At 36.1% G+C, this 13,295-nt stretch overlaps 1 protein-coding gene across 1 annotated transcript in view; it reads left to right on the top strand.

The window, feature by feature from the left end:
• CPLANE1 (ciliogenesis and planar polarity effector complex subunit 1) overlaps positions 1–13,295 on the top strand; it is a 319,607-nt gene that overhangs the window by 289,895 nt on the left and 16,417 nt on the right. The window lies entirely within an intron of this gene.

The following is a 13,295-nucleotide window of genomic DNA, read 5'->3' as shown; positions in this document are numbered from 1 at the left end:
GGACAACTATTATAATGCAGTAGGATGCGGAACAAGTATTATAATGTAGTAGGAGGCGGAACAACTATTATAATGCAATAGAATGCAGAAAATGTATTATAATGTAGTAGGATGTGCAACAACTATTATAATGCAGTAGGATGTGCAACAACTATTATAATGTAGTAGGATGCGGAACAAGTATTATAATGCAGTAGAATGCAGGACAACTATTATAATGCAGTAGGATGCAGAAAATGTATTATAATGTAGTAGGAGGCGGAACAACTATTATAATGCAGTAGGATGTGCAACAACTATTATAATGCAGTAGGATGCGGAACAACTATTATAATGCAGTAGGATGCGGAACAACTATTATAATGCAGTAGGATGCAGAAAATGTATTATAATGTAGTAGGATGTGCAACAACTATTATAATGCAGTAGGATGCGGAACAAGTATTATAATGCAGTAGGATGCGGAACAAGTATTATAATGCAGTAGGATGCGGAACAACTATTATAATGCAGTAGGATGCGGGACAAGTATTATAATGCAGTAGGATGCGGGACAACTATTATAATGTAGTAGTATCAGGAACAAGTATTATAATGTAGTAGGATGCGGGACAACTATTATAATGTAGTAGTATCAGGAACAAGTATTATAATGTAGTAGGATGCGGGACAACTATTATAATGTAGTAGTATCAGGAACAAGTATTATAATGTAGTAGGATGCGGGACAACTATTATAATGTAGTAGTATCAGGAACAAGTATTATAATGTAGTAGGATGCGGGACAACTATTATAATGCAGTAGGATGCGGAACAACTATTATAATGTAGTAGGATGAGGAACAACTATTATAATGTAGTAGGATGCAGAACAAGTATTATAATGTAGTAGCATGCGGGACAACTATTATAATGCAGAAGGATGCGGGACAACTATTATAATGTAGTAGGATGCGGGACAACTATTATAATGCAGAAGGATGAGGAATAACTATTATAATGTAGTAGGATGCGGGACAACTATTATAATGCAGAAGGATGAGGAACAACTATTATAATGTAGTAGGATGCGGGACAACTATTATAATGCAGAAGGATGCGGGACAACTATTATAATGTAGTAGGATGCGGGACAACTACTATAATGTAGTAGGATGCAGAACAAGTATTATAATGCAGAAGGATGAGGAACAACTATTATAATGTATGTAGTAGGATGCGGGACAACTATTATAATGTATGTAGTAGAATGCGGGACAACTATTATAATGTAGTAGGATGAGGGACAACTATTATAATGCAGTAGTATCAGGAACAAGTATTATAATGTAGTAGGATGCGGGACAACTATTATAATGTAGTAGGATGCGGGGCAACTATTATAATGCAGTAGGATGAGGAACAACTATTATAATGTAGTAGGATGCGGGACAACTATTATAATGCAGAAGGATGAGGAACAACTATTATAATGCAGAAGGATGCGGGACAACTATTATAATGTAGTAGGATGCAGAACAACTATTATAATGCAGAAGGATGCGGGACAACTATTATAATGTAGTAGGATGCGGGACAACTATTATAATGTAGTAGGATGCGGGACAACTATTATAATGTAGTAGGATGCAGAACAAGTATTATAATGCAGAAGGATGAGGAACAACTATTATAATGTATGTAGTAGGATGCGGGACAACTATTATAATGTATGTAGTAGAATGCGGGACAACTATTATAATGTAGTAGGATGAGGGACAACTATTATAATGCAGTAGTATCAGGAACAAGTATTATAATGTAGTAGGATGCGGGGCAACTATTATAATGCAGAAGGATGAGGAACAACTATTATAATGTAGTAGGATGCGGGACAACTATTATAATGCAGTAGGATGAGGAACAACTATTATAATGCAGTAGGATGCGGGACAACTATTATAATGCAGAAGGATGAGGAACAACTATTATAATGTAGTAGGATGCGGGACAACTATTATAATGCAGAAGGATGCGGGACAACTATTATAATGTAGTAGGATGCGGGACAACTACTATAATGTAGTAGGATGCAGAACAAGTATTATAATGCAGAAGGATGAGGAACAACTATTATAATGTATGTAGTAGGATGCGGGACAACTATTATAATGTATGTAGTAGGATGCGGGACAACTATTATAATGTATGTAGTAGAATGCGGGACAACTATTATAATGTAGTAGGATGAGGGACAACTATTATAATGCAGTAGTATCAGGAACAAGTATTATAATGTAGTAGGATGCGGGACAACTATTATAATGTAGTAGGATGCGGGGCAACTATTATAATGCAGTAGGATGAGGAACAACTATTATAATGTAGTAGGATGCGGGACAACTATTATAATGCAGAAGGATGAGGAACAACTATTATAATGCAGAAGGATGCGGGACAACTATTATAATGTAGTAGGATGCAGAACAACTATTATAATGCAGAAGGATGCGGGACAACTATTATAATGTAGTAGGATGCGGGACAACTATTATAATGTAGTAGGATGCAGAACAAGTATTATAATGCAGAAGGATGAGGAACAACTATTATAATGTATGTAGTAGGATGCGGGACAACTATTATAATGTATGTAGTAGGATGCGGGACAACTATTATAATGTAGTAGGATGAGGGACAACTATTATAATGTAGTAGGATGAGGGACAACTATTATAATGCAGTAGTATCAGGAACAAGTATTATAATGTAGTAGGATGCGGGGCAACTATTATAATGCAGAAGGATGAGGAACAACTATTATAATGTAGTAGGATGCGGGACAACTATTATAATGCAGAAGGATGAGGAACAACTATTATAATGCAGAAGGATGCGGGACAACTATTATAATGCAGAAGGATGAGGAACAACTATTATAATGTAGTAGGATGCGGGACAACTATTATAATGCAGAAGGATGCGGGACAACTATTATAATGTAGTAGGATGCGGGACAACTATTATAATGCAATAGAATGCAGAAAATGTATTATAATGCAGTAGAATGCAGGACAACTATTATAATGTAGTAGGATGCGGGACAACTATTATAATGTAGTAGGATGCGGGACAACTATTATAATGTAGTAGGATGCGGGACAACTATTATAATGTAGTAGGATGCGGGACAACTATTATAATGCAGTAGGATGCGGGACAACTATTATAATGTAGTAGGATGAGGAACAACTATTATAATGTAGTAGGATGCAGAACAAGTATTATAATGTAGTAGCATGCGGGACAACTATTATAATGCAGAAGGATGCGGGACAACTATTATAATGTAGTAGGATGCGGGACAACTATTATAATGCAGAAGGATGAGGAATAACTATTATAATGTAGTAGGATGCGGGACAACTATTATAATGCAGAAGGATGAGGAACAACTATTATAATGTAGTAGGATGCGGGACAACTATTATAATGCAGAAGGATGCGGGACAACTATTATAATGTAGTAGGATGCGGGACAACTACTATAATGTAGTAGGATGCAGAACAAGTATTATAATGCAGAAGGATGAGGAACAACTATTATAATGTATGTAGTAGGATGCGGGACAACTATTATAATGTATGTAGTAGGATGCGGGACAACTATTATAATGTATGTAGTAGAATGCGGGACAACTATTATAATGTAGTAGGATGAGGGACAACTATTATAATGCAGTAGTATCAGGAACAAGTATTATAATGTAGTAGGATGCGGGACAACTATTATAATGTAGTAGGATGCGGGGCAACTATTATAATGCAGTAGGATGAGGAACAACTATTATAATGTAGTAGGATGCGGGACAACTATTATAATGCAGAAGGATGAGGAACAACTATTATAATGCAGAAGGATGCGGGACAACTATTATAATGTAGTAGGATGCAGAACAACTATTATAATGCAGAAGGATGCGGGACAACTATTATAATGTAGTAGGATGCGGGACAACTATTATAATGTAGTAGGATGCGGGACAACTATTATAATGTAGTAGGATGCAGAACAAGTATTATAATGCAGAAGGATGAGGAACAACTATTATAATGTATGTAGTAGGATGCGGGACAACTATTATAATGTATGTAGTAGGATGCGGGACAACTATTATAATGTAGTAGGATGCGGGGCAACTATTATAATGCAGAAGGATGAGGAACAAGTATTATAATGTAGTAGGATGCGGGGCAACTATTATAATGCAGAAGGATGAGGAACAACTATTATAATGTAGTAGGATGCGGGACAACTATTATAATGCAGAAGGATGAGGAACAACTATTATAATGCAGAAGGATGCGGGACAACTATTATAATGCAGAAGGATGAGGAACAACTATTATAATGTAGTAGGATGCGGGACAACTATTATAATGCAGAAGGATGCGGGACAACTATTATAATGTAGTAGGATGCGGGACAACTATTATAATGTAGTAGGATGCAGAACAAGTATTATAATGCAGAAGGATGAGGAACAACTATTATAATGTATGTAGTAGGATGCGGGACAACTATTATAATGTATGTAGTAGGATGCGGGACAACTATTATAATGTATGTAGTAGGATGCGGGACAACTATTATAATGTAGTAGGATGAGGGACAACTATTATAATGCAGTAGTATCAGGAACAAGTATTATAATGTAGTAGGATGCGGGACAACTATTATAATGTAGTAGGATGCGGGGCAACTATTATAATGCAGTAGGATGAGGAACAACTATTATAATGTAGTAGGATGCGGGACAACTATTATAATGCAGAAGGATGAGGAACAACTATTATAATGCAGAAGGATGCGGGACAACTATTATAATGTAGTAGGATGCAGAACAACTATTATAATGCAGAAGGATGCGGGACAACTATTATAATGTAGTAGGATGCGGGACAACTATTATAATGTAGTAGGATGCAGAACAAGTATTATAATGCAGAAGGATGAGGAACAACTATTATAATGTATGTAGTAGGATGCGGGACAACTATTATAATGTAGTAGGATGAGGGACAACTATTATAATGCAGTAGTATCAGGAACAAGTATTATAATGTAGTAGGATGCGGGGCAACTATTATAATGCAGAAGGATGAGGAACAACTATTATAATGTAGTAGGATGCGGGACAACTATTATAATGCAGAAGGATGCGGGACAACTATTATAATGTAGTAGGATGCAGAACAACTATTATAATGCAGAAGGATGCGGGACAACTATTATAATGTAGTAGGATGCGGGACAACTATTATAATGTAGTAGGATGCAGAACAAGTATTATAATGCAGAAGGATGAGGAACAACTATTATAATGCAGAAGGATGCGGGACAACTATTATAATGTATGTAGTAGGATGCGGGACAACTATTATAATGTATGTAGTAGGATGCGGGACAACGATTATAATGTAGTAGGATGCGGGACAACTATTATAATGTATGTAGTAGGATGCGGGACAACTATTATAATGTATGTAGTAGAATGCGGGACAACTATTATAATGTAGTAGGATGAGGGACAACTATTATAATGCAGTAGTATCAGGAACAAGTATTATAATGTAGTAGGATGCGGGACAACTATTATAATGTAGTAGGATGCGGGGCAACTATTATAATGCAGTAGGATGAGGAACAACTATTATAATGTAGTAGGATGCGGGACAACTATTATAATGTAGTAGGATGCGGGACAACTATTATAATGTAGTAGGATGCAGAACAAGTATTATAATGCAGAAGGATGAGGAACAACTATTATAATGCAGAAGGATGCGGGACAACTATTATAATGTATGTAGTAGGATGCGGGACAACTATTATAATGTATGTAGTAGGATGCGGGACAACTATTATAATGTAGTAGGATGAGGGACAACTATTATAATGCAGTAGTATCAGGAACAAGTATTATAATGTAGTAGGATGCGGGGCAACTATTATAATGCAGAAGGATGAGGAACAACTATTATAATGTAGTAGGATGCGGGACAACTATTATAATGCAGAAGGATGAGGAACAACTATTATAATGCAGAAGGATGCGGGACAACTATTATAATGTAGTAGGATGCAGAACAACTATTATAATGCAGAAGGATGCGGGACAACTATTATAATGTAGTAGGATGCGGGACAACTATTATAATGCAGAAGGATGAGGAACAACTATTATAATGCAGAAGGATGCGGGACAACTATTATAATGTAGTAGGATGCAGAACAACTATTATAATGCAGAAGGATGCGGGACAACTATTATAATGTAGTAGGATGCGGAACAAGTATTATAATGCAGTAGAATGCGGAACAAGTATTATAATGCAGTAGAATGCAGGACAACTATTATAATGCAGTAGGATGCAGGACAACTATTATAATGCAGTAGGATGCAGAAAATGTATTATAATGTAGTAGGAGGCGGAACAACTATTATAATGCAGTAGGATGTGCAACAACTATTATAATGCAGTAGGATGCGGAACAACTATTATAATGCAGTAGGATGCGGAACAACTATTATAATGCAGTAGGATGCAGAAAATGTATTATAATGTAGTAGGATGTGCAACAACTATTATAATGCAGTAGGATGCGGAACAAGTATTATAATGCAGTAGGATGCGGAACAAGTATTATAATGCAGTAGGATGCGGAACAACTATTATAATGCAGTAGGATGCGGGACAAGTATTATAATGCAGTAGGATGCGGGACAACTATTATAATGTAGTAGTATCAGGAACAAGTATTATAATGTAGTAGGATGCGGGACAACTATTATAATGTAGTAGTATCAGGAACAAGTATTATAATGTAGTAGGATGCGGGACAACTATTATAATGTAGTAGTATCAGGAACAAGTATTATAATGTAGTAGGATGCGGGACAACTATTATAATGTAGTAGTATCAGGAACAAGTATTATAATGTAGTAGGATGCGGGACAACTATTATAATGCAGTAGGATGCGGAACAACTATTATAATGTAGTAGGATGAGGAACAACTATTATAATGTAGTAGGATGCAGAACAAGTATTATAATGTAGTAGCATGCGGGACAACTATTATAATGCAGAAGGATGCGGGACAACTATTATAATGTAGTAGGATGCGGGACAACTATTATAATGCAGAAGGATGAGGAATAACTATTATAATGTAGTAGGATGCGGGACAACTATTATAATGCAGAAGGATGAGGAACAACTATTATAATGTAGTAGGATGCGGGACAACTATTATAATGCAGAAGGATGCGGGACAACTATTATAATGTAGTAGGATGCGGGACAACTACTATAATGTAGTAGGATGCAGAACAAGTATTATAATGCAGAAGGATGAGGAACAACTATTATAATGTATGTAGTAGGATGCGGGACAACTATTATAATGTATGTAGTAGAATGCGGGACAACTATTATAATGTAGTAGGATGAGGGACAACTATTATAATGCAGTAGTATCAGGAACAAGTATTATAATGTAGTAGGATGCGGGACAACTATTATAATGTAGTAGGATGCGGGGCAACTATTATAATGCAGTAGGATGAGGAACAACTATTATAATGTAGTAGGATGCGGGACAACTATTATAATGCAGAAGGATGAGGAACAACTATTATAATGCAGAAGGATGCGGGACAACTATTATAATGTAGTAGGATGCAGAACAACTATTATAATGCAGAAGGATGCGGGACAACTATTATAATGTAGTAGGATGCGGTACAACTATTATAATGTAGTAGGATGCGGGACAACTATTATAATGTAGTAGGATGCAGAACAAGTATTATAATGCAGAAGGATGAGGAACAACTATTATAATGTATGTAGTAGGATGCGGGACAACTATTATAATGTATGTAGTAGGATGCGGGACAACTATTATAATGTAGTAGGATGAGGGACAACTATTATAATGCAGTAGTATCAGGAACAAGTATTATAATGTAGTAGGATGCGGGGCAACTATTATAATGCAGAAGGATGAGGAACAACTATTATAATGTAGTAGGATGCGGGACAACTATTATAATGCAGAAGGATGAGGAACAACTATTATAATGCAGTAGGATGCGGGACAACTATTATAATGCAGTAGGATGAGGAACAACTATTATAATGTAGTAGGATGCGGGACAACTATTATAATGCAGAAGGATGCGGGACAACTATTATAATGTAGTAGGATGCGGGACAACTACTATAATGTAGTAGGATGCAGAACAAGTATTATAATGCAGAAGGATGAGGAACAACTATTATAATGTATGTAGTAGGATGCGGGACAACTATTATAATGTATGTAGTAGGATGCGGGACAACTATTATAATGTATGTAGTAGAATGCGGGACAACTATTATAATGTAGTAGGATGAGGGACAACTATTATAATGCAGTAGTATCAGGAACAAGTATTATAATGTAGTAGGATGCGGGACAACTATTATAATGTAGTAGGATGCGGGGCAACTATTATAATGCAGTAGGATGAGGAACAACTATTATAATGTAGTAGGATGCGGGACAACTATTATAATGCAGAAGGATGAGGAACAACTATTATAATGCAGAAGGATGCGGGACAACTATTATAATGTAGTAGGATGCAGAACAACTATTATAATGCAGAAGGATGCGGGACAACTATTATAATGTAGTAGGATGCGGGACAACTATTATAATGTAGTAGGATGCAGAACAAGTATTATAATGCAGAAGGATGAGGAACAACTATTATAATGTATGTAGTAGGATGCGGGACAACTATTATAATGTATGTAGTAGGATGCGGGACAACTATTATAATGTAGTAGGATGAGGGACAACTATTATAATGTAGTAGGATGAGGGACAACTATTATAATGCAGTAGTATCAGGAACAAGTATTATAATGTAGTAGGATGCGGGGCAACTATTATAATGCAGAAGGATGAGGAACAACTATTATAATGTAGTAGGATGCGGGACAACTATTATAATGCAGAAGGATGAGGAACAACTATTATAATGCAGAAGGATGCGGGACAACTATTATAATGCAGAAGGATGAGGAACAACTATTATAATGTAGTAGGATGCGGGACAACTATTATAATGCAGAAGGATGCGGGACAACTATTATAATGTAGTAGGATGCGGGACAACTATTATAATGCAATAGAATGCAGAAAATGTATTATAATGCAGTAGAATGCAGGACAACTATTATAATGTAGTAGGATGCGGGACAACTATTATAATGTAGTAGGATGCGGGACAACTATTATAATGTAGTAGGATGCGGGACAACTATTATAATGTAGTAGGATGCGGGACAACTATTATAATGCAGTAGGATGCGGGACAACTATTATAATGTAGTAGGATGAGGAACAACTATTATAATGTAGTAGGATGCAGAACAAGTATTATAATGTAGTAGCATGCGGGACAACTATTATAATGCAGAAGGATGCGGGACAACTATTATAATGTAGTAGGATGCGGGACAACTATTATAATGCAGAAGGATGAGGAATAACTATTATAATGTAGTAGGATGCGGGACAACTATTATAATGCAGAAGGATGAGGAACAACTATTATAATGTAGTAGGATGCGGGACAACTATTATAATGCAGAAGGATGCGGGACAACTATTATAATGTAGTAGGATGCGGGACAACTACTATAATGTAGTAGGATGCAGAACAAGTATTATAATGCAGAAGGATGAGGAACAACTATTATAATGTATGTAGTAGGATGCGGGACAACTATTATAATGTATGTAGTAGGATGCGGGACAACTATTATAATGTATGTAGTAGAATGCGGGACAACTATTATAATGTAGTAGGATGAGGGACAACTATTATAATGCAGTAGTATCAGGAACAAGTATTATAATGTAGTAGGATGCGGGACAACTATTATAATGTAGTAGGATGCGGGGCAACTATTATAATGCAGTAGGATGAGGAACAACTATTATAATGTAGTAGGATGCGGGACAACTATTATAATGCAGAAGGATGAGGAACAACTATTATAATGCAGAAGGATGCGGGACAACTATTATAATGTAGTAGGATGCGGAACAACTATTATAATGCAGAAGGATGCGGGACAACTATTATAATGTAGTAGGATGCGGGACAACTATTATAATGTAGTAGGATGCGGGACAACTATTATAATGTAGTAGGATGCAGAACAAGTATTATAATGCAGAAGGATGAGGAACAACTATTATAATGTATGTAGTAGGATGCGGGACAACTATTATAATGTATGTAGTAGGATGCGGGACAACTATTATAATGTAGTAGGATGAGGGACAACTATTATAATGCAGTAGTATCAGGAACAACTATTATAATGTAGTAGGATGCGGGACAACTATTATAATGCAGAAGGATGAGGGACAACAATTATAATGTAGTAGGATGCGGGACAACTATTATAATGCAGAAGGATGAGGAACAACTATTATAATGCAGAAGGATGCGGGACAACTATTATAATGCAGAAGGATGAGGAACAACTATTATAATGTAGTAGGATGCGGGACAACTATTATAATGCAGAAGGATGCGGGACAACTATTATAATGTAGTAGGATGCGGGACAACTATTATAATGTAGTAGGATGCAGAACAAGTATTATAATGCAGAAGGATGAGGAACAACTATTATAATGTATGTAGTAGGATGCGGGACAACTATTATAATGTATGTAGTAGGATGCGGGACAACTATTATAATGTATGTAGTAGAATGCGGGACAACTATTATAATGTAGTAGGATGAGGGACAACTATTATAATGCAGTAGTATCAGGAACAAGTATTATAATGCAGTAGGATGCGGGACAACTATTATAATGTAGTAGGATGCGGGGCAACTATTATAATGCAGTAGGATGAGGAACAACTATTATAATGTAGTAGGATGCGGGACAACTATTATAATGCAGAAGGATGAGGAACAACTATTATAATGCAGAAGGATGCGGGACAACTATTATAATGTAGTAGGATGCAGAACAACTATTATAATGCAGAAGGATGCGGGACAACTATTATAATGTAGTAGGATGCGGGACAACTATTATAATGTAGTAGGATGCAGAACAAGTATTATAATGCAGAAGGATGAGGAACAACTATTATAATGTATGTAGTAGGATGCGGGACAACTATTATAATGTAGTAGGATGAGGGACAACTATTATAATGCAGTAGTATCAGGAACAAGTATTATAATGTAGTAGGATGCGGGGCAACTATTATAATGCAGAAGGATGAGGAACAACTATTATAATGTAGTAGGATGCGGGACAACTATTATAATGCAGAAGGATGCGGGACAACTATTATAATGTAGTAGGATGCAGAACAACTATTATAATGCAGAAGGATGCGGGACAACTATTATAATGTAGTAGGATGCGGGACAACTATTATAATGTAGTAGGATGCAGAACAAGTATTATAATGCAGAAGGATGAGGAACAACTATTATAATGCAGAAGGATGCGGGACAACTATTATAATGTATGTAGTAGGATGCGGGACAACTATTATAATGTATGTAGTAGGATGCGGGACAACGATTATAATGTAGTAGGATGCGGGACAACTATTATAATGTATGTAGTAGGATGCGGGACAACTATTATAATGTATGTAGTAGAATGCGGGACAACTATTATAATGTAGTAGGATGAGGGACAACTATTATAATGCAGTAGTATCAGGAACAAGTATTATAATGTAGTAGGATGCGGGACAACTATTATAATGTAGTAGGATGCGGGGCAACTATTATAATGCAGTAGGATGAGGAACAACTATTATAATGTAGTAGGATGCGGGACAACTATTATAATGTAGTAGGATGCGGGACAACTATTATAATGTAGTAGGATGCAGAACAAGTATTATAATGCAGAAGGATGAGGAACAACTATTATAATGCAGAAGGATGCGGGACAACTATTATAATGTATGTAGTAGGATGCGGGACAACTATTATAATGTATGTAGTAGGATGCGGGACAACTATTATAATGTAGTAGGATGAGGGACAACTATTATAATGCAGTAGTATCAGGAACAAGTATTATAATGTAGTAGGATGCGGGGCAACTATTATAATGCAGAAGGATGAGGAACAACTATTATAATGTAGTAGGATGCGGGACAACTATTATAATGCAGAAGGATGAGGAACAACTATTATAATGCAGAAGGATGCGGGACAACTATTATAATGTAGTAGGATGCAGAACAACTATTATAATGCAGAAGGATGCGGGACAACTATTATAATGTAGTAGGATGCGGGACAACTATTATAATGCAGAAGGATGAGGAACAACTATTATAATGCAGAAGGATGCGGGACAACTATTATAATGTAGTAGGATGCAGAACAACTATTATAATGCAGAAGGATGCGGGACAACTATTATAATGTAGTAGGATGCGGGACAACTATTATAATGTAGTAGGATGCGGGACAACTATTATAATGTAGTAGGATGCAGAACAAGTATTATAATGCAGAAGGATGAGGAACAACTATTATAATGTATGTAGTAGGATGCGGGACAACTATTATAATGTATGTAGTAGGATGCGGGACAACTATTATAATGTAGTAGGATGAGGGACAACTATTATAATGCAGTAGTATCAGGAACAAGTATTATAATGTAGTAGGATGCGGGGCAACTATTATAATGCAGAAGGATGAGGAACAACTATTATAATGTAGTAGGATGCGGGACAACTATTATAATGCAGAAGGATGAGGAACAACTATTATAATGCAGAAGGATGCGGGACAACTATTATAATGCAGAAGGATGAGGAACAACTATTATAATGTAGTAGGATGCGGGACAACTATTATAATGCAGAAGGATGCGGGACAACTATTATAATGTAGTAGGATGCGGGACAACTACTATAATGTAGTAGGATGCAGAACAAGTATTATAATGCAGAAGGATGAGGAACAACTATTATAATGTATGTAGTAGGATGCGGGACAACTATTATAATGTATGTAGTAGGATGCGGGACAACTATTATAATGTATGTAGTAGAATGCGGGACAACTATTATAATGTAGTAGGATGAGGGACAACTATTATAATGCAGTAGTATCAGGAACAAGTATTATAATGTAGTAGGATGCGGGACAACTATTATAATGTAGTAGGATGCGGGGC

This window comes from Bombina bombina, chromosome 2 (assembly GCF_027579735.1).
Source record: "Bombina bombina isolate aBomBom1 chromosome 2, aBomBom1.pri, whole genome shotgun sequence".
In the NCBI taxonomy this organism is placed as follows: domain Eukaryota; kingdom Metazoa; phylum Chordata; class Amphibia; order Anura; family Bombinatoridae; genus Bombina; species Bombina bombina.
Note: the sequence above shows the minus strand (reverse complement) of the source record. Positions and strands in the feature narration are given on the sequence as shown.